The following is a 23,625-nucleotide window of genomic DNA, read 5'->3' as shown; positions in this document are numbered from 1 at the left end:
CTGGTTCTTTCTTCTGGTGGTTGGTTCCCCAGCTGTTCCCCTTGTGTCCCTTCACTTAGACACAAGGCTCCTTCTGGAACTGTCGTGGGCTAACTTCTGTGGCACTTGTTCTGGGGGAGGAAGGAGACTCAAGGTCATGGTCTGGGATCTTGGGCAGGGACTCAGAGGGAGGAAGCCGGGTTGGGGAGGGAGGGCTTGCTTTGGCAGTGTTCTTCTGCAGTCTTTGGATGATGTGGGCCACCCCGGGTATGCAAGCTGGTGAGCCCCCAGCTTGGTGAACCTGGAGTCAGAGGTCAGAGGTCAGAACAGAGCAGCTCTGGAACTCAGTTTCCTGGAAGGCCTGGGTGTGTAGCATAGAAACTGAGGACCACATCTAGGAACCCATTTCAGGGGCTTCCTTGTGGGTAGGGGCTCAGCAAGGAGAAGGAAAGTAAACTGGTGAGCACAGGCTGCAGTGATAAAAGAGGTGATTAGGAGAAGAGGAGACAACTCTCCACCCTCCACTCACAGGACAATACCCTGTAGCCATCCTTGAGGGGGAGATAGGAACAAAAGACAGAGAAAGTGTTCTAGGAATTGGGTGTTGGTTCACTATGAGACAGAGTCCTCAGGGTTGTTGGCATCACTCAGAGCTGGGGGTGGGTAGGTGGTAGTGTTGGGCTTGAGGAACTGTAAGGTGGGAAACTCACGGCCCTGACTAAATTCAGGATACCTGTGTCCAGTGCCGTAGCTTTAGTGTTCCTCTCTCCCCCACCCATGTGCACTGTCCTCTCTTCTTCTAGAAACCAGGCTAGAGGAGACAGAGACTCTAGTGAGAGGGACAGCTGGAGACCCCTGAACCCATCCAGGCACTGACACACGTAGGAACACCTGGGGCACAGGCACATCTCTATCACACAGGTACACACATAGTAAAGTACACAGACATGCTCACGCCATACAAGCCCATGTATAAATTATATAGGAATACACAGGATGCCCAGATATACCCACCGTACACAGAGACACACAATCAAAAGGGCACACCCATTTGGTACATGTATATTCTCAGGTTCATGGACACACTTGGACCTGGGTGTTGACTTGAACTCACAGTACCCTTCACAGACTCCCAGGTCCCTGCTGTGCCCCTCATCTTACCATTTTACCCCTGTCTTTTCCACGGGAGACTAAGAAATCAGAATGCTGAGGAGCGGTGCTGTGCGGGAGGCCATGGAGGACGGATAGAGATGGACAAAGGTGCAGACTCTTTGGAAGCAGCAAGTGTATGGGTGGCAGGAGTCTTTCTGCTTGTGTGGAGCCTGTGTGAGACTGTGAGGCTGAATCGGGGAGAGCGAGTAGAAGAGTGAGGGTGAGGGTGAGGGTGTATGCAAGACTGCAGCTGTTGCCTCTTTATGGCCCCCTGAAGCTTTCATTCTTTATGGCCAGAAATTTCTTCCCTTCTTTTTTATAATAAAGAATTTGACTGGCTCTTGTCCCTGGTTTCTGAGAGGGAGAACCTAAATCTTTGGCATTTCCCAAGTAATAAGAGTGTCTATGCTATTTATGAGCCCCTTGAATCTCACCTGAGTTTATACTAAGAGATGAGGTGACTTAGGATGGGGGCTGGTCACCAGAAAGACCAACTATGTCATTGGGTAGTTGGGGCTGTGAGCCAGCCCAGCCTCCGAGGAGGGGGGCTGGAGATTGAGTTCAGTCACGTGGCTAACAATTCAAAGATGACTATGTAATGAAGTCTGAATAAAAACTCTGGACACCCAAGCTCATGGAACTTCCTGTTTGGTGAAAATGTCAGTGTGCCTGCCGGGAGGGTGATGTGCTTTGTGTGTCTCCATGGGGAGAGAGCATTTGCGTCTGTGTGTCTCTTCATTTGGCTGTTCCTGATTTATATCCTTTATAAAAATACAAATTGTAACTATAGCACTGCTGAGTTTTGTGAGTTATTCTAGTGAATTTTGGAACCTGAGAAGGGCTGTGGGAACCCTCTGGACTTGTAACCAGTTGAAATGCAGGTAAGAAATGCAGGTGGTGGCCTGGGGATGCCACATGTGGCTAGCTTCTCAAGTTGGGGCAGGCATGTTGAAGACCATGTTTTTTTTTGTTTTTGTTTTTTTGTTGTTGTTGAAGTACAGTTGTCTCCGTTTCCCCTCATCATTCCCCCGCCCCAGCCATTCCCACCTCCCACCCATGATCCTACCCTCCTTTGACTTTGTCCATGTGTCCTTTATACATGTTCCTTGACAACCCTTCCCCTTTTTCCCACTATCATCCTCTCCCATCTCCCCTCTGGTTACTGTCAGTTTGTTCTTAACTTAAATGTCTCTGGTTATATTTTGCTTGCTTGTTTGTTTTGTTGATTAGGTTCCACTTATAGGTGAGATCATGTGGTATTTGTCTTTCACCTCCTGGCTTATTACATTTAGCATAATGCTCTCCAGATCCAGCCAAGCTGTCACAACGGGTAGGAGTTCCTTCTTTCTTTCTTCTGCATAGTATTCCATTGTGTAAATGTACCATAGTTTTTTTGATCCATTCTTTTACTGATGGGCACTTAGGTTGCTGCCAGCACATGGCTATTATAAGTTGTGCTGCTATGAACATTGGGTTTGAATTGGTGTTTCAGGGTTCTTAGGGTATGGTCCCAGCAGTCCAATTGCCAGGTAAAAAGGCAGTTCCATTTTTAGTTTTCTGAGGCAATTCCACACTGTTTTCCACAGTGGCTGCACCAGGCTGCATTCCCACCAACAGTGTACTAGGGTTCCCTTTTCTCCACAACCTCTTCAACACTTGTTTGTTGATTTGGTTATGATAGCCATTTTGACCAGTGTGAAGTGGTATCTCATTGTAGTTTTAATTTGCATCTCTCTGATGGCTAGTGATGCTGAGCATCCTTTCATATGTTTCTGAGCCCTCTGTATGTCCTCCTTGGAGAAGTGCCTATTCAGGTCCTTTGCCCATATTTTAATTGGATTTTTTTGTCTTCCTGGAGTGGAGTCATGTGAGTTCCTTATATATTTTGGAGACCAAACCCTTGTCCAAGGTATCTTTTGCAAAAATGTTTTCCCATGCGGTTGGTTCCCTTTTCATTTTGTTGATGTTTTCTTTAGCTGTGCAGAAGCTTTTTCTTTTGATGAAGTCCCATTTGTTTGTTCTTTATGTCCCTTGCTCTAGGGGACATATCAGTGAAAATATTGCTGTGTGGAATATCTGAGATTTTCCTGCCTATGTTCTCTAAGATGTTTATGGTGTCATAACTTATATTTAAGTCTTTTGTCCTTCTTGAGTTTATTTTTGTGTATGGTGTAAGTTGGTGGTTGAGTTTCATCTTTTTGCATGTAGCTGTCCAGTTCTCCCAACACCATTTGTTGAAGAGGCTATTTTCACTCCATTTTATGCTCCTGCCCCCTTTGTCAAATATTAATTAACCATACAGACAGGGGTTTATTTCTGGGCTCTCTGTTCTGTTCCATTGATCTACATGTCTGTCCTTATGCCAGTACCAGATTGTTTTGATTACAGTGGCCTTGTAATATAGTTTGATATCAGGTATTGTGATCTCTCCTACTTTGTTCTTCTTTCTCAAAATTGCTGTGGCTATTCGTGTCATTTATGGTTCCAAATAAATTTTGGAAATGTTTGTTCTATGTCTGTGAAATATGCCATTGGTATTTTAATAGGGATTGCATTGAATCTAAAAATTGCTTTGGGTAGTATGGACATTTTGATGATATTAATTCTTCCAATCCACGAGCATGGTACATACTTCCATTTGTTCATGTCTTCCTTAATTTCTTTCTTCAGTGCTGTGTAGTTTTCTGAGTTCAGGGAAGACCATGTTCTTAAACTGGTGGAGTCTGACACTAATGGTGTGGTTAGTGTCTGAACTGAATTGCAGTACATGAGATGGTAGCAGAATACCTTTCTGCTGGATATTTCCCTCTCTGTCTTCCTCTACCTCGAAGACCCTTTTGTTCCTTTTATAACTCCTCCCTTGTTTGGAAAAGGCAAGGGTGTATGCAGGGAGGTTGCCCGTTACTCTTAGGTGTACTCTTTAGGGAAGGTGTACAGTGTTGTCTCCTTGGAGGCATTTGAACCTTCAGTATCAAGGTTAGGGCCAAGGCTTGGTTCAGGATTAGAGGTCACAGTAAGGAATGCCTACCTCTTTCCCAGGTTTCTCCTCACATTCAACTCTTATTTGGTCCTAAGATGAATGGGGTGGGATGGGAGGAGTGGGAAAGATGGGACCCAGTTGATCCCCCAAATTCCCTGAGGACAATCATAAGTGGCAGGGTAAGGCTGGAGAAGGTTCCTTCCCAGGTTCCCCAGATCTTCCTAGGCCCATCACAGTGTCTACACATCCATCACCTGACACCTGCTCCTCCCTTGGACAAGCAGAGCTAAAGAGAAAGTTCTTTGGAAGAAGGTCCACCTCCCCTATCTCACATCTTAGACTCTGGGGCTTCACCCTCCTGGCCCAGCCAGCATTGTCCCTCTTCCCTGTCGACCCATTTTCCTATGCTCAAAGCTGAGTCAGAGGAGTAGCTTAGGGGAACCTGGCTTAAAGCATTCCCTCTTACCCTGCTTTCCCTATCCTGGGAATTGAGAAGGGATTTCTTTTTTTTTTTCCTTTTTTCTAATTTAAAAAAAATTATTGATTTGAGAGAAAGAGAAATAGACAGGCATTAATTTGCTGTTCTACTTATTTATGCACTTACTAGTTGATTTTTATATGTGCCCTGACCAGGGATTGAACCCACAACCTTGGCGTATGGGGACAGCACTCAAATCAACTGAGCTACCTGGCCAGGCCCGGAAAGGGGATTTCTGAGGAGAGGGCTGGTTAGCTCACAGCAAGGCAAGGAAACTAGAACTGAGGGGGGAGCAAGTGCATTCCTCACCTGATGAGAGAGATGTAAGCGGCAGGCCAGAAGAGGAGACCTCTCCTGAAAGACCAATTGTGAAGTACTATTCTGTTCCCTATTCCAGCCCTGTGGCATATGATGTGACAGACCTAACTGTGGCCCAGTTTTTCCACCGGGTTTGTCTCTCGTGCATCCATCTGTCCATGCATCTATCCATCCTGTGTCTGTATGTTTACCCATCTTTGTCTCTTCATCAGTCCATTCTTCTTTCATCTATTTGTCTTCATCTCCATTTACTGATCCGTATGTTTAATCATCCATCCATTAGTGCATCCATTCATCTATTAATCAGTTATGGTAATAATTAACATTTGTTGATACGTGTCAGGCACCGTATCAACGTGCTAAATGCTTTAAATTTATTGTCTCATAACAAAGCCATGAAGGAAAGTGCTGTGAGCTATGTTCTTGTTCATGCCAACACTTTTTTATCCTCTTTATGATTCCTTTAAGGAACTCCTTTCCTACTGTACGCGCTCTTGGTGAGTCTGTCCACCACAGTGTTGTCAACAGATCAGAGTGCCCCATTCCCTGGCCACTGTGACATAGTGAAGATCTGAGTATATGTTACAAGCACACTTAATCAGAGCTTTTCTTCACAGTTGATGTTAGTACACAGAGGGCCTCTGTTTTACTCTTTTAAAAAGATTTTATTTATTTTTACAGAGAAGGGAAGGGAGGGAGAAAGACAGGGAGAAACACATCAGTATGAGAGAAACATTGATCGGTTGCCCCTCGAATGCACTCCTACCGGGGACTGAACCTGCAACCCAGGCATGTGCCCTGACCAGAAATCAAACCAGAGACCTTTCACTTTGTGGGACGACACCCAACCAACTGAGCCACACCAGTCAGGGGAAGGGCCTCTGTTTTAGGTTACTCACTATAAAATTTAGACCTGAGGCTTCGGTGGCCACATTCTTTCCTGCTGCTAGAAGAATGAGGCCCTCACACAAAAAGAATCAGTAGTCTATTTAAGAGATGGTGATATCATCTGAACCTTAGATCCAACCAGGGCTGAAGTAGACTCAATCTTCTTAGTGGATCTACTTACATCATGTGGCACATTTAAGTTTATGCTTAAGCTAGTCTAGGTTGGGTCTTTGTAATTTGCCGTGGAAGGAGCCCTGAATAATAATTACTGTATTGTTATCCCCATTTTACAGATGAGGGAACTAAAACCCATAAAGTTTAGTTTTCCTAAGGTTTCCCAGCTTATAAATGGCAGAACATTGGCATTTGAAGCAAACCTTTGATCTACTACTTATATACAGTAGTCCCCCTTATCTGTGGATTCACTTTCCACAACCCAAAAATATTACATGGAAAATTCCAGAAATAAAAAATTCATAGGTATGAAATTTCCCGCTGTCCTGAGTAGTGTGATGGAATCTTGCCCATTATGCTCCTTCCTACCTAGGACGTGAATTATCCCTTTGCCCTGCGTATGCACACTGTGTGTGCTACCCACCTGTCAGTCACTTAGTAGCCATGTTGGTTGTCAGATCGACTGTGGCAGTATCACAGAACTTGTTCAAGTAACTCTTATTTTACTTACTAATGACCCCAAAGCATAACAGTAGTAACACTGGCAATTTGAATGTGCAAAGGAGAAACCATAATGTGCTTCCTTTAAGTGGAAAAGTGAAAGTTCTCAATAAGGAAAGAAAAAAAATTGTATGCTGAAGTTGCTAAGATGTATGGTAAAAACAAATCTATCAGAGTAGTTACAAAGAAGGAAAAAGAAATTTGTGCTAGGTTGCTGAGAGAGAGAGAATATTCATATAACTTTTATTAGAGTATATTGTTATAGTTATTGTTGTTAATCTCTTACTGTGCCCAATTTATAAATTAAACTTTATGATAGGTGCGTATGTATAGGAATAAACTGTATATGTACAGTTTATTTAGGGTTTAGTACTATCCAGTTTCAAGCATCCACGGGGTCTCGGAATATGTCTCCTGTAGGTAAGCGGGAACGGAACAACTGTATGTCTACCCATGTGTCCATCCATCCACCTATCCATTCATCCATCTATCCATTTCATTCATTCATTTATCTGATCATTTTTCAATGCTAAGATACCAAAGGCAATAGGCCTTGTCTCACTTGCCAACTCTAATTCTGAGGCTAGGTTTGGATCACGGGTTGGCAAACTGTTTCTGTAAAGGTGCAGATAGTAAATACATAAGGTTTTCTGGGCTATGCTGTCTTTGTAGAGACTACGTAGCTTTACTGTCATAGCCCCAAAGCAGCCATAGACAATATGTAAATGGACAGGCATGGCTGCATTCCAATAAAACTTTATTTACAAAACAGGTGGCAGGCAGGCTGAATTTGGCCCATGGGCCATAGTTTGCCAGTCCCTGGTCTGGATTAGTGTTGCTGTTGGGAACATGAGTAGGGAGTGGGAACATGTATGCTTTGAATTTCCCATTACTAATTTAGTGGCTACAACAGGATTCTTATACTCAAACTCTTATGTTTGAATCTGGCTTTATGACCTTGGACAGGTGAGGGAACAGGTGACAGTTTCCTCATCTGTAAAATGGGAACAATATATATTTTGTGAAATTGTGTATGTGCCTGACTCACTATGGGCACGTACTGAAGCTTAGATCCCTCCCCGTTTATCATTCACCACCTCGAGTGTGTTGCCAGTGTCAGGAGGCCTCTTTCTTCGATGGCTGTCCTGGGATGCAGTGAGGGCAGTGGAGTCTGGCTTGCTGAGTTCAGGAGTCCAGCTTGTAAGCATGAGCTTTCATACAAGTTATAGAGCTTAAGCTCTTGCAAACCCCACATTTTTCTTTTTAATAGGCCTACCCCAGCTCTTATCTGTACTAGATAACCTCTGGTTTTGCTGGTCTAGTGCCCAGCAAAACAAAGGGCTGTCTAGTCAACAAGCCCCATTAGACCTAGGGGCAGTTTAGCCACCCTTTTATTAAGTCCACCACTCAGGGTATCACCCTGTCCCTCAGGTGGCTTCTCAACCTATTTCTCCCAAACAAATCCTCCTGTCTGTGAGAAAAGACTGTGTCCAAGTGTGAGCATGTGTCTGTGTGCCCATGTCTCTCTGTAATCGTGTATGTCTATATGTGTCCTGTGTCTGTATTGTGATTATATGCTTAAATATCTATGCTGTGTCCTTGACTGTGTGGTTGATTATATGATTGTGTGTGTATGTGTGTGTGAGTACGGACATGTGTAGGTGGCTGAGGGTGTTGGTACTTGTGTATGTGTGGGTGTGTTCTGTTTGTTCAATCCGTCCCTTTGTGTCTCAACCTCACAGGGCCTGCAGGGGGCATCCAGTGCACAGGGAAAAGAGGATATGGGGCTCCCTCAACCTCATGGGGCCTGCAGAGGGCGTCTAGTGTATAGAGAAAAGGGGATGTGTGGTTCCTGGCCTGTGGAAGGGGGGCTCTGGCCTGAGGAGTCTGGGTTGTCTTGCTCCAGAAAGGAGCCAGACAGGACCCGGAAGATGGTGAACCGTGAGCAGGGCAAAGCGAGAAGAAACTCTGGTGGAGGTCCGTAGCGGTCCTGACGTGCAAATCAGTTGTCCGACCTGGGTATGGAGGGCGAAAGACTAATCAAACAATGTAGTAGCTGGTTCCCTCCGAATTTTCCCTCAGGATGGCTGGCGCTCTCCAAGAACTCCCCCCACGCATGCAGTTTTATTTGGTAAAGCGAATGATTAGAGGTCTTGGGGCCAGAAAGGAGCTGGAAATGGGCAAGACACCAGATGAATCAGTTCCTGAAAGTCCCTCATCCTGGGAAGGAATTCTCTGTACACTCCATCCTTCTCCAAACCTTCTGTCTATATCCAGAGGTTCCTGGCCCAGCCAGAGGGGCAGAGCTAGCCCTTCAGTCCCAGAGTGTGGGTAAAACATGACACAGGACTTCCGGAGGGGATGGGACATTGGAATAGGGGCAAGTCTTGAGCAATAGTGCCCCCCTTCTCTGCCTCCTGCCCCCTGGAGCTTGAAGTAAAGCTACTGCCAGAGTTTCCTGAACAACCCCCTCCTTTACTTCCCGCAGTTTGGACCACTCTGGATTTTAGGGTTTCTGGGTCTGGGCCGAGCTTGCTTGGGAAAAGTGCAGGGGACAAGAGCCCTTGAATCCAAAGCAGAAGGTGACCTAAGTGGCTGACAATGAGGAGCCCTGGGGGCTCAGAGAGAAGGCAGGGGAGGCTTCATGGAGGAGGGAGCTCTGCATAGCCTTGAAGATGGGTGAGGCAGGAGGGAAGACACTCCAGCTAAATGAACATCAAGCAAAGGCTCAGAGGAAGGCCAGGGGTTTGTAATTAGTCCCAGTGTGGGTGAGGCAGCAGAAGGGTAATTGGTGAAAGAGGCTATGTATGGGGGTAATCCCTGGGGTATTTGGGGACACTTCCTGGTGACCCCGTGCTCAGTGGTCAAACTTAATGGAAGGCTCCTGTCACCTGAATCAGGCAGGAGCACCAGGGGCTAGTATCCTTTGGTTGTGAAGGTTTGGTTCCTTAGCAGTTCTAGAATGTCAGCCAGCTGAAGTACTAGTTGGCAGTAAAAGGAATGAGCCATAGAGAAAGTGTGGTAGACAGAATTCTGAGATTCCTGCCCCCTAGTATGCATGCTTTAAGGGGATTTTTGCCCTTTGACCTGTGAATATGATGGGATTAAATTATTATGGCAAAATGAAGGTATTTGGCAAATGGAATTAAGGTCTATAATCAGTTGAGTTTGAGTTAGTCAAAAGGGAGATTACTTTGGGTGGGCCTGACCTTTTTTAAAGGTGAGCCCTTTAAAAAAATGTGTAGAGATAACAAGTAAGAAGCAGCAGAAGGTGCTCTCATTTGGCTTTGAAAAAGCAAACTGCCATGTTGTGGAGAGGGCCACGTAGCAAACAGTGGCAGGCAGCTCTAAGACCTTAAGGCCTCAGTCCTACAACCACAACTGCCAACAGCCAGTGAGTCTGGAAAAAGACTCCGAGCCTGAGATGAGATTGCAGCCCTGGCTGTTGCCTGAGTGAGACCCTGAGCCTGGTGAGACTCTGAGCAGTGGACCCTGTCAGCATGTACCTGGACTCTTCACCCACAGAAACTGGGAGCTGATAAATCTGGATTATTTGAAGCTGCTAAATTTGTGGCAGTTTGTTACACAGCAATAGAAAACTAATATAAGAATGAAGTAGTAAATGCTTATACTTAAGCCCCAGGATCAGTTTCAGAACTACTTGACACAGATCTGATCAGATCACTAGGGAGGAGTGGAGAGGGGCCATAGGAGGAGGTTGCAGAGGCAATGGTATATAGCCTAGGATAGGATTGGCTGAGAAGCTGATCACCTTTGGAGTGCATGGAATTATAGACCAGATGATGTAAAATAAAAGGAGGGTAGAGGCTGGCTCTCAGGCCCTCTGCCTTGAGGATGCCTGGATGATCATGCTTCAGCTGCCTGTGTTTCCCAAAGGATGGCATTTTGATGGGAGAAGAAACTCCACGTGTAGCCTAGAATCAGGCTGGCCTGGCAGAGAGAGGGTGGCAGGGTTATTCTTTGGGTGTTCTGGAGGGGATGAGCTCTGAGGCAGAAGCCTGCCATTCTTTCAAAATTGTGTAGCTTTTGTATCTTATATTGTTCTGGTTTGTAAACTAATCTTATAGAAATAAGATAATTAAAAACTAATAGGAGAAATGATAGGGGAACTCATGAATTAAAGATTTTAGCCTTTAAAATTTTTTTAAAAAAATAGGTGGCTTCCAGTCAAGATGGAGGCATAGGTAGACACACTTCGCCTCCTTATGCAACCACAGGGAGAATCACAACTATTTCTCAAATAAGCAGAACTGTCAGAAAATCGGGCTCTATGGAAGTCCGACAACCAAAAATTTATTTATTTATTTATTTTTTAAAGTATATTTTGTTGATTATGCTATTACAGTTGTCACATTTTTGTTCTCCCCTTTATCCCCCTCTGCCCTGCACCCCCTTCTCCCTCCAGCATTCCTTCCCCCCACACTTAGTTCATGTCCACAGATTGTATGTAAAAGTTCTTTGGCTTCTCCATTTCCTATATTATTCTTAACCTCCCCTGTTTATTTTGTACCTATCAATTATGTTGCTTCTTTTTTCAAACAGATTTTATTTATTTATTTATTTTAGAGATAGGGGAAGGGAGGGAGAAGGAGAGAGAGAAAAACATCAATGTGTGGTTGCCTCTTGAGTGCCCCTACTGGGGACTCGGCCTGCAACCCAGGCACATGCCCTGACTGGGAATTGAACCAGCGACCCTTTGGTTCACAGGGCAGCACTCAATCAACTGAGCCACACCACCCAGGGCCCAATTATGCTTCTTTTTCCTGTACCTCTTCCCCCCAATCTCCCCTCATCCCCTCCCCACTGATAACCCTCCATATGATCTCTATTTCTGTGAATCTGTTCCTGTTCTACTTGTTTGCCTAGTTTGTTTTTGTTTTTGTTTATTTTTGTTTAGGTTTGGTTGTTGATAGTTGTGAGTTTGTTGTTATTTTACTATTCATATTTTTGATCTTCTTTTTCTTAGATAAGTCCCTTTAACATTTCTTATAATAGAGCTTGGTGATGATGTACTCCTTTAACTTAACCTTACCTGAGAAGCACTTTATCTGGCCTCCCATTCTAAATGATGGCTTTGCTGGATAGAATAATCTTGGATGTAGGTCCTTGCCTTTCATGACTTTGAATACTTCTTTCCAGCCTCTTCTTGTCTGTAAGGTTTCCTTTGAGAAATCAGCTGGTAACTTTTGGGAACTCCTTTGTAGGCAACTGTCTCCTTTTCTCTTGCTGCTTTTAAGATTCTTTCCTTATCTTTAATTTTGTATAATTTAATTATAATATGTCTTGGTGGACTCTCCTTGGGTCCAACTTCTTTGGGACTCTCTGAGCTTCCTGTACTTGCATGTCTATTTCCTTTGCCAGATTGGGGAAGTTTTCCTTCATTACTTTTTCAAATAAGTTTTCAATTTCTTGCTCTTCCTCTTCTCCTTCTGGCATCTATAATTCAGATGTCAGAACGTTTAAAGTTGTCCCAAAGGTTCCTAAGCCTCTCCTCATTTTTTTGAATTCTTATTTCTTCATTCTGTTCCGGTTGGATGTTTTTCTTCCTTCTGTTCCAAATCTTTGAGTTGAGTCCCAGTTTCCTTCCCTTCACTGTTGGTTCCCTGTACATTTTCCTTTATTTCACTTTGCATAGCCCTCTTTTTCTCTTTATTTTGTGCCTGTACTCAACCATTTCTGTGAGCATCCTGATTACTAGTGTTTTGAACTCTGCATCTGGTAGGTTGGCTATCTCCCCATCACTTAGTTCTTTTTCTGGAGTTTTGATCTGTTCTTTCATTTGGGTCTTTGTCTTGGCATACCTGTTATGTTTTAGGGGGTGGAGCCTTAGGTATTTTTGAGGGTGGGGCAACCCACTTCACTGGGTTGTGGCACTGTATGTAGGGGAGGGTCAGGGAGAGAACAATGCTGCTTGCTCTGCTCTTGCCTGCTTTCAGTCACTTCCCCCGCTCCCCACAAGAGAATTGGACCCTTCTGGTGATGATTCCTGGGCAGGTGGGTTGGTTTGTGTATCCCTCCAAGAGACTCTCCTATGAAACTGGCGACCCCATGGATCCCTCCAAGAGACTCTCCTATGAAACTGGCAACCCCATTGCTGCAACCCCTACAGGTTTTTACAGCCAGAGGTTTTGAGGTTTTATTTCCCCATGCTGGATCCCTGGGTTGCTCAGTCTGTCTCACTCCCCAGTTGCTCCTCCCAGTTTATGCCCATGCACATGTTGGAATGCCTGGTCCGTCAGCCACCACCTTGTCACACATTCTCTTGGCCTCAGATGCCTGTCTCTGCTCCTCCTACCAGCCTGGATGAATGTTTCTTCTTTAACACCTTGGTTGTCTGACTCCCATATAGTTTTATTTTCTGGCAGTTCTGGTTGTTTTTGTTTTAAAATTGGTTGTTGTCCTTTTGGTTGTGAGAAGAAGCTAAACATATCTACCTACACCTCCATCTTGGATGGAAGTCTGACAACCAAGAATTTAAAGAAACCATATTCATCCAGATGGGTAGGAGGGGCAGAGTTGCAGTGACAGGTGAAGAGGTCCAGAGATGCCATGTGGTGCAGAGAGGTAGTAGCCATGGCAGAAAGGGCAGTACCACATTCACGTGTGGATAAAAATCAGAAGGGATGGATACCTTAGGAGCCAGCAATCCCAGCCCCAGGCCGGACTGCACAACCCAGGGTTCCAGTGTCCGGGAGATAAATCCCTGTAACTTCTGGCTATAAAAACTAGTGGGGGTTGGGGAGGGAGGAAGAAACTGCCGGATTTTCAGGAGAGTTCATTTAAAGGGCTTGCATGGACTTAGAACATATGCAAACCCACTCTGGGATTCAGCAACAGGGCAATAGCTGGAAGGGTGCCAGTCACATTGGAAGTGGGTGAAGTGACTGGAAAGGGGGCAAGTGCTGGGCAAACCTCCAAAAACTATTACAGTTGTCCCAATTTTCTCTTTTTGGCCACCTCCACCCAGTACCCCATTCCCTCCAGCAATCCCTGCCCCCCCTTAGTTCATGCCCATGGGTCATGCATATAAGTTCTTTGGCTTTCACATTTCCTGTATTATTTTTAGCACCCCCCTGTCTATTTGGACCTACCAATTTATACTTCTTAATCCCTGTACTTTTTCCCTTCTCCCCCTCCCTGCTGATAATCCTCCAATGATCTCCATATCTGTGATTCTGGTCCTGTTCTGGTTGTTTGCTTGGTTTGTTTTTTAGATTCAATTGTTGATAGTTGTGAATATGTTGCCATTTTAATATTCATAGTTTTGATCTTCTTTTTCTTACATAAGTCCCTTTAACATTTCATGTAATAATGACTTGGTGATGATGAATTCCTTTAGCTTTACCTTGTCTGGGAAGCACTTTATTTGCCCTTCCATTCTAAATGATAGCTTTGCTGGATAGAGTAATCTAGGTTGTAGGTCCTTCCTTTTCATCACTTTGAATACTTCTTGCCAGTCCCTTCTTGCCTGCAAAGTTTCTTTTGAGAAATCAGCCGTCAGTCTTATGGGAACTCCTTTGTAGGTAACTCTCTGCTTTTCTCTTGCTGTTTTTAATATTCTCTCTTTAGCTTAAACTTTGGTATTTTAATTATATGTGTCTTGGTGTGGTCCTCTTTGGGTCCAACTTGTTTGGGACTCTCTGTACTTCCTGGACTTGTATGTCTATTTCCTTTTTGTTTTATGTCACCAAATTAAGGAAGTTTTCTTTTGTTATTTTTTTCAAATAAGTTTTCAATTTCTTGCTCTTCCTCTTCTCCTTCTGGCATCCCTATGATTTGGATGGTGGTATGTTTGATGATGTCCCTGAGGCTTGTTATCCTGTCCTCATTTCTTTAATTCATTTTTCTTCTTGCTGTTCTGATACAATGCTTTTTTCTTCCTTATGTTCCAAATCATTCATTTAATACTTGTTTTCATCCCTTCACTGTTGGTTCCCTATAGATTTTTCTTTATTTCACTTAATGTAATCTTAATTTCTGCCTGGGTCATTTTTATGCTGTTGCCATAATCAATGAGTCCTTTGAGCATCCTGATAACCAGTGTTTTGAACTCTGTGTCTGATAGGTTGGTTATCTCCCTTTTGTTTTATTATTTTTCTGGACTTTTGTTCTGTTCTTTCAATTGGGCTGTATTTCTTGGTCTCCTCAATTTGGCAACTTTGTGTTGTTTGGGGTTTTTTTTCCTGTATATTAGATAGAGCTTCTTTGACTCCCTGTCTTAGTAACGTGGCCTATTGTAGAAGAGTGGATCTGTAAATTTTATAGGGTGGAGCCTTAGGTGATCACCAGAGTGGGGCAACCTGTTTCATCACTCTGTGGCTCTTTACAGAAGGAGGGATCAGAGAGGGGACAGTGCTGCTGCCTGGCTTCTGGAGGTTTGCCTGGGAGGAAGCTGTCTCCCAGCACTCACCCTGTTTCCAGTCTTCTCACTTTCTCTCTGTATGCCATTTGTGCCCTTCTAGCTGTTGCCCTGGTGCTCAATCCCAGAGGGAATGGGTCTGTGTGAGTCCTAAGTCCATGTGGGCCCTGTAAAATGAGTCTCCTGATAATCCAGAAGTTTCTTCTGCCACCCTAAACCCCACTGGTTTTTACAGCCAGAAGTTATGGGAATTTATCTTCCTGGCACTAGAACCCTGGGCTTCTGGTTGGTCGGGTTTGGGGCTCAGATCCTTCACTCCTGAGGTATCCCTTCCGATTTTTATTCACCACACGTGAATGTGGTATGCCTGTTCCGCCACCTCTCCATGCCACTCCTGTGGCTCCACACCACTTCTGGGGCTCTGTCCCTCTCCCCACCTCTCCACCTCTCTCCATGTCTCCACCCCCCCTAAACATCTGGATGAATATGGCATCTTAAATCCTTGGTTGTTGGACTTCCATAATCTTGATTTTCTGGATGATACTTGTTTTGTAGTCTAGATGTAGATTTTTCTGTAGTTGTACAAGGAGGTGAAGCGTGTTTACCTATGCCTCCATCTTCACCAGAAGTCTGACTTTAGCCTTAATTGATAAGCTTAAGTGATTAAAGCTGTAACTGAAGAGTTAGAGTTTAGCTTTAATTGATAGGCTTAAGTGACTAGACTAATGCATGTGGAAAACTGTTATTCCAAAATTGTGTGGCTTCGAAATAAAGACTCCTTTCCTTTATCACCAAAGCTTTGCTCTGGAATTTTGCCTAGACAGTGGTGGCAGGCAGCAGGACCCCACTTGCTGTTTGGTAACATACTGACTATAGTTTTTATTTGTACTTCCTTACTTTTTGTGAGATGTTGCTATTTCTTTAAATGAATCCCTTTTCTTTTTTGATTTTATTTATTTTTTGAGAGAGGTGGAAGGAAAGGAGAAAGAGAAGGAGAAAGAGTGAGAGGGAAACATCAGTGTGTGGTTGCCTCTCATGTACCCCCTACTGGGGACCTGGCCTGCAACCCAGCATGTGCCTTGACTGGGAATCAAACCAGCAACCCTTTTGCTCTCAGGCCCGTGCTTAATCCACTGAGCTACACCCACCAGGGCTGAATCCCCTTTTCTTTCTTTCTCCTTTATTCCATCCTTGAATATATATTGTTGTGGTGAGGTCACTATTATTCAGCAAAATTGTGGTTTGCTTTTCCTCCTGGAAGTCACCCACTTGAAATTTGGCATGGCTGTGTGACCTACTTTGGCCAATTAACTATGTGAAGAAATTGCATGTGTCGTTTGTGGAGAGAAGCATTTGAGTAAGAGTTCTTCCTTGCTGTTTTCCATGGCTGAAGCAATCATGGAGACATGTGTTGAGATAAAGGAGCATACCAAAAATCAAGGTGGCATGCAATGTTGAACCACCACATGGAGTGCAGTTGCACTAAAGACATGCCTAGACACACAGCAGTTTTGGTATGCATGGGAAATAGAATTTTGGTGTGTTAAGCTACTCAGACTTAGGTGTCATTTATTACTGCAGCATAACCTAGCCTATTTTGACTAATCAGATGGGTTGGTGGTGGTTTTCAGGTGTTGTAGAATAGAGAGATGAGATTACAAAACTAGGAAAGCCTGAGATTTTGGATTTGGAATTGGATTTTGCTGTGGGCTAAATTGTATCCTTCCAGAATTCATAAGTTGAAGACCTAACCTTCAATGTGACTATATCTGGAGATAGGCTCCTTAGGAAGTAATTTAGGTTAAATGAGGTCATAAGGGTAGGGTCCTAATCTGATGGGACTATGGCCTTATAAGAATAGGGAGAGAGAGCGATTTCTCTGCCATATGAGGACACAGTGAGAAGGCATCCATCTACATGACAGGAAGAGGGCTATTACCAGAAGCCAACTATATTGGCACATTTATCTTCAACCTCTAACCTCCAGAACTGTGAGAAAATCAATTTCTGTTGTTTAAACCATCCACTCTATGGTATTTTATTATGGTAGTCCACGCCAACTAAGACAGATGTTTTACTTGCTAAAGGCTCTGATTAGTCTGTTTTTGGGTAGTGGTAAAATTTTTGGTTATATAAGCAAGAGTGATATTTTTTTAGGTGATATCCTTAAATTTTTAATAAGTCTAGTGTTTGGGAAGAAGGATGCATGTTGATGTAGCATAGCCATAGGGTGGACTACAGAGATATTTATTATTATTTTTTCACTGCCCTCAACCTTAACCCCTTTCTATGATTTGAGGAATTTTCTATCATATGAGTTTCAGTTACCAATAGAACTTGCCTTCCAACATATAACTCCCCACCAAGGGTCACATACTAATTTTCCTAGCCGTCTTTGCAGCTAGGACTTGGGCACATGACTTAGGCTGATCCAATGAAAAACACCTTTCAAGGATTGTGAATAGGGAGCTAGTAGTGATACACAGGAGCAGGGTTAGTAGAAAATCCATTTTGGTGGTGGTCGGAGTGGTGGCAGGGGTGATGCCTATCTTCCAGGGGCAGCTGAGTTGTGATTCTAGAGATGGAGAGGTGGAATCTGGCAGGCTGACCACCTAACATTTGAAGGGTTTGTAGGAACAAGTACTGATGTATCTAAATATTTAAAAGTTATAGCCTTGATCAGCGTGGCTCAGTTGGTTGGGCACTGCCCCACAAAGCAACAAGTCACTGGTTTGAATCCCAGTCAGGGTCAGGACACATGTCTGGGTTTTGAGTTTGGTCCCCAGTTGGGGCATGCATAGGAGGCAACGGATGTTTCTCTCTCATATTGATCTTTCTCTCCCTTTCTTTCTCCATCCCTTCCCCCCTCTAAAAACTAAATAAAAATTTAAAAAAATATTTAAAAGTTATAAAACAAATTGACAAATTATCAAATAAAAACATCTCTCTTACTACTTTAAAAAATATACTTTCAAAACAACTTGAAGGCCAAGTTCAAGTTTATAATTCTTGGAATCCTTGAAGTTCCATAATGGAATGAGGTGGTAAGGGGACAGCTCAGTTCCAGTGCCCAACTTGTCCACCTTCTGTCCCCAGCCCTCCTTTTACTATGCTCAGTTCCATCTTGCACCTTGAAGGGCCTCATGTGCCTGGTGTAGACACTCCAGCCCCATACATACACGCTTTTTCCACATTACCTGGTAATAGCTACCTGTAGGCTATTCTTTGTAGTGTTGGCTACAAAGTAGAGTGCATATCAATGACACAGTCTATCCTAGGAAGGACAGATCTGAGGAAGAGATCTGCATGATTCTGGTAGTTGTTTGGGACCACTTGGGCAGGGAATGCTCTAGTCTTCAGTTCCTGAAATGTGATCTAGAAGGAGAAGCATGAGCTCCAGGTGGGCATGCACCCTTAGCTCTCTGTACCAGAGATATGACTGGAGGAGGGCCAGAGCAAGGCCCTCTAAGATGTGAAATTCAGGGCAGGGGTCTCAGATATCTGAATGTAAGGGTGGCACTGGCATTTGGCATCCCCTTCTGGTGGTATCACCATGCTGTCCTGGAGGGCTGTCTGGACTGTCCTGGCTCTCCTGCCTGCTTTGTGAGTGCTCTGGCTGCCCATGCTCCCGTATTCTTCCATTTTCTGTACCTTCCTGGGGTCTTTTCGGTAATTCACTTTTCTGTTTAAATCAGCTAGTGAGTTTCAGTGGTTTAAGTAAGAATCCTGATTAATCTTTTTTTGGAGGGGGGAGTTGACCCTATGCCATGTCAGTTCTGAGATTACCAAGGGCCCCATGCTAACAGATCCTGTGATACTTAGGGTTGCCATGCCAGGAGGTGCCGTTTACATAGACTGCAGGGAAATGATGTCCCTGGAGTTGTGCAATGATGCTGTCCTGCCTGACAGGCATGGGTATTCCTGACAATGCTAGGATTTCCCAAGAGGAGTGGTGGTCTGATTGTAATGGGGGGACCTTGACATTAATGGGGTCCTGTCAGCAATGGGGATACCAATAGATATTGGTATGTCCTGCCAGGAGCAAACACCTTCCTGAATTGTTGGAGGGCTTGAGTGTTGTGCCCCTGGTGGTCTGACAGGTATGGGGTCAGCAAGGTGATTGGGGTTTTGAGATGCTGGGTTCAGATTTCTAGGGACTACAGTTCTGATATCCAGAACACTGGGGATCTGGTTGTCTCAGCAGGGCAGTGTCGAAGGTGCTGGGATTAAAGCCGTCCTCCTTTGGTGGGTTGGAGCTCAGGGCAGCTCACGTCATCTGCCTCCCACAGGAGCCACAGGGAAGATTTGAATTGTCCTAGGAACAGAAGTGGGGCTGAGGTCTGACTCCCTCATCTATTCTTATCCTCAGAGCTTCTGCCCTAATCCTTATCTTCCTCCCTTGTCCTACCTGTTCCTGACCCCTCAGGAGACAGAAGTGGCCCTCAAAAGTGGGTCATTCAGGAGTCCGATCCTGCCCCTGTGGTCATTATTAGATGCTCTACTCTATAGATGTCCTGCCAGGCTGGCTCTGAGCCCCCCTGTGAAGCCTGCCCCTTTCAGAAGCCCTGCCCATAGGACCCATAGTCCTACCCTCTGGATCCCAGCCCTGCCCCATCCCTTCATTACTATTTTTATTACAACATCACCAGGTCCTGGCCTTGGTTACTTCCTGAGAGTGGAGGTTAGAAGATGGGCATAATTGTAGCCTGGTCCTTTCTCCACTGCTCCACTTGGGAAAACTGAGGTCTGGGCAAACCTTGAGAACCTGTGCCTCCTTCCTCCTGGAGGCTCTGGGGATGCCAGTTCCCCTTTTGCTGGAGAAGCCCAGGGGGCTGGAGGCCCTTCAGGGGACATCTCTGTGTCTGGTCTCAAGCACTGGGGAGCCATCTTCTTCTTCTTTCTTCCTTCTTCCTTCTTTCTTCTTCTCTTTTTCCCGGGTCTTCCTAGCAAGCCAAGCCTTTCCAACCCAGTTGGACATCCAGCCCCCAGCCCTGAGCCAAAGTGCTACCCATCAGACTGACTTGGGCTGCAGTCTCAGCTTTGCCACTCACCAGTTGAGTGGACTCTACCTCTCCGTGCCTCAATTTCCTCATACATGGAATGGGACTAGTGATCCCCACCTTACATGGTTGTGTGAGGATGCAGTATATCATGACATAAAGGACTCAGCTTGGAGGCTGGCATATGGTCAATATCCCCAAATAATAGCTTTTCCTACTTCCCGAGTGCTGCTTCCTCATACCTGGTCCTGCTGTATTGCTCCCCGTTTTCACTTAGGAGATAGGTCAACTAAAAGAGGCTATATGTGTAGTACAGATTCTGTAGCCGAGAGGCTCAGTTACGGCCCTCAGCTCTGCCACTTTACCAGCTGTCCAGTTACTAAACTGGTCAAGTTACTAAACATCTGCACCTCAGTTTCCTCAGCTGCAACATAAGAATGACGAGAGCACTGAAAGCAGTGCCCAGCACCTAGCGGTTAAGCACTAGTGGTGAATTAGCTGGCACTACAGAGCCATGTCCTTCCATGTGGGCAAAGTCTTAGGGGCCTTCTCTGACCAGAGAGGTGCCTGCTTATTCTTACAGAGGATCTCTTGAAGGAAATTCCCTACTTGGGAGACCTGCCCCCTTGTGAGACCATTTCCAAGGGTTTCTGGCTGTTTCTCAGTTTCCCAGAGGACAGAGAAGGGTGGAGGCTTACCAATAAAATGAACATGAGATGATGAAAATATGATCAAAACTGCATGGGGCTGGCTGTGACCAAACACCCACACAACAGAGATAGCCCCACTGTCTTGAGAACTGGATGTTCTCCAGGTATGAGTTGTGGAGGGCGTCTGGGAAAGAGCCATGTTCGATTCCATTTTTTGTTTATCAGATGTGTACTGCAACTTGCTCTGTGCCAGCTCCTGTGCAGAGCAGTGTTGGCAATGGAGATCGACAGGCCCAATCCCTTCTGCTGGGAACTCTATCAATGGACAGGACAGGGAGCTGTTGTCCACCTATGAAGCCAGGAGCTCCCTGAGCAGGGATGTCAGATCCCTTTAGGGAGATAGGTGCTGGCTTCTGGGTAGGGAGGTATCACTCTGCTGCTGGCCTTAAACCTGTAGCAGGTGCCATGTGCCCTAGGGAGGAAGGTATCTGCCTATAGACAGGCAGCAAGGTCCCCATACACTGACTGGGGAGGTAGGTGTCCACACCATCCCTCAGAGAACTGGCAGCTTCATCGTCAGGGAGGCAGGTTGGCTTCTGGTCCACCAGAACTCAGGACGAATAAAGACGCCACACTTAGTGAATTATAGTGAAATGGAGCAGATGTTAATTAGATGAAGACACAGTGCTGAGAATGTTTCAGTGAATCAGGACCAAGTCCCAAATTGCTGGGCTAAGCTCTCAGGTTTTTGGCAGGGAGATAAGGAGGTAAAACCCAGTGCCCAAGAGGGATTGGTGGCTGCAGATGAGAAGAAGAGGGAGAGAGCACACCAGGAGGAAAGGCAGTGGGTGGAGAAAAGGTGGGGAGGACTGCCTACCTGCTCTCTACTGGGATTTTGGTGTCTGCCCCCAGACTTCCTCAAAATTCTTCATTCCCCTCACTAGCTTTTGGATTATTTTCTCTCTTCCTGAGTCTCAGCTTCTCCTCTGTTCCCCAAGGATGTTCCATTTCTTCACATGTGTGACTTTGGGGAGGCCCGTGTTTAGCCTGAGACCCAAAGATTCATGAGTCAAATCTTTGTTTGGAGGGACTCTTAAAAATTAGGCTACCCCCCACCTGACAGATGGAGGAACTAAGGCCCTGGGGGTCATGAGGAAAGATCTTGCCTACAGTTTAAGATTGAGGGGCAGAAACCGGATTGTGGGGTTGACAGCTGAGCACTGAGCTCAAGGCCTATTCCTGTAACATGCAGTGGCAGTGTCAGGAAAGTAGTGTCCAGGGACCGCTGTCCTGGTAGCACCTTCCTCGGTGCTTCCATCCTCACTTCCCCTGCTGGTGTTTCCCTGAATGTTCAGAGGGATGGTTTGTGTCTGCCTCTGTGGAAGGCCAACCTCTGTGGTAGGCCGATCTCTACTTGACTTCACTGGGGACTGAGAAGGAGTTGAGGCAATGTGCCCCCTCACACCTATGTTTGTCCTCTGCCTACTGGGGTTTAGGGCGTCAAATTAAATGGTATGAACAGCTGGGACCTTTAGAACCCCATGACTGGCTGACTTGATGGATGGATTAACAGATGAATGTGTGGGTGGGTAGGAGGACGGATGGAGGTCTAATGGATGCAGGGACATTAGATGGATGGATGCATGGATGCATGAATGGATGGGTAATTTCTCCCACGCAGCAGAGCCAAACTTCCCAGCCATTACAGTTCTTGCAAACTATCCCCATCCCTCCCACTCCTTGTAACTCTAAGACCTGGGAAATCTGAGGTTTTAAGCACCTGCTTCTGGAAGCAGAGGGAGGAAGATGCTGTTACACTCGGTTCAGTGAGGAGGGGCTGGCACAGCCCCCTAACCACCTCTCCCCTTCCCAGGCTGCCAGACCTGCACAGGCCTGGTTTTGTTACCAGAGGTAATATATCTGGTATAGTGTTGGCTACTCTTGTCAAATGAGGATGCCCAGCCTGTCATTTGGCTGCTATTCAACCCCAGTGGCACAGATTTGCTGCTCCCAGCTGGACCTTAGAGACCATAGCTGGGCAGCCAGCCCATTTCCCCAGAGGACTTTTGAAGCACAAGAGGCTTACTCCTTCCAGAGCTGCCCTGGGCTCCTCTAAGAGTTACAGGGCTTTTGTCTCCTAGAGCTGATATTTCTTCCCTGTGAAGCCCCCAGTCTCTGTTGTGGACTTCAGAGGTGTGGTGGGCTTCCTTCAGGCAGAATTGCTCTAGCTTCCCTGGCTGCTCCTTCTTCCACCCTCTTGGTCCTGTCCCATCTCTGCCCTCTGGCCCCCAGGTCTGTCTGTCACTGTCCTGAGAAGTGTGGTTCCAGATGGTGCTGGACCTGGCCCAGACTGGGTGAGAGAGAAGGGCTGGCCTGGAGGTCAGAGTCTGTATGGACAGACAAGCCTTCACCCCTGGCTGCCAAGCTTTTCTTCACATAGTTATTCATTTTCTAGAGAAATATTTGAGTGACTGACTACCTTGTCCCAGGCAGTGTCTGGACACCAGGGAGACAGTGGAAACCAAACAGACAGGATCCCTGTCCAGGAAAGCTGATAAACTAGCCATTATAACTCAGTGTGATGGGTGCTGTAAGGGGATAAGGGCAGGGGTTCCTGGGAGGTTAGGAGGGAGGGAGGCTACCTAACCCAGCCTGGGGTCAGAAAATGCTTCCTGGGGGAAGAGTCATCCAGAGCCAGAGGTAAGCTAAGTGGGCAGGAGAGAGAGAAGAGTGTTCCAGATGAGGGAATGGCATGGGTTGATGGGTACTTTCCCCCCAGGCAGTGGAGCTGGACCCCCTGTCTCTCCTTTACCCAGGAGAGTTGGTTCCTGGCAACTCTTCCCCCAGTGACACCTGATCCTTGACACACCTGTGTGCTGGACCACCTGCCTTAGAGAGCAGAGACTGGGAGGCATGAGAGAGTTTGGCATGTTCGAGAAACTGACGTGGGTTGAGTGATGCTGAACCATGCAGCGTGACAGGGTTTTGAGGAGACAGGAGGAGGAGCCCTAACTGTGGGACCTTATCCTGAGGATACAGGGTGCTAGGTGGAGGTTGATGAGAAGTTTGCTCAGGCTGCAGAGTGTAAAATAGACCCTGCTATTCCATTTCCCCCTCCTATCCTG

The 23,625-nt window shown here is 45.7% G+C and overlaps 1 protein-coding gene across 1 annotated transcript in view; it reads left to right on the top strand.

Moving 5' to 3' along the window:
* Positions 1-23,625, top strand: part of PHF24 (PHD finger protein 24) — a 189,489-nt gene that overhangs the window by 1,038 nt on the left and 164,826 nt on the right. The window lies entirely within an intron of this gene.

This window comes from Desmodus rotundus, chromosome 1 (genome assembly GCF_022682495.2).
Source record: "Desmodus rotundus isolate HL8 chromosome 1, HLdesRot8A.1, whole genome shotgun sequence".
NCBI classification, from domain to species: domain Eukaryota; kingdom Metazoa; phylum Chordata; class Mammalia; order Chiroptera; family Phyllostomidae; genus Desmodus; species Desmodus rotundus.
Note: the sequence above shows the minus strand (reverse complement) of the source record. Positions and strands in the feature narration are given on the sequence as shown.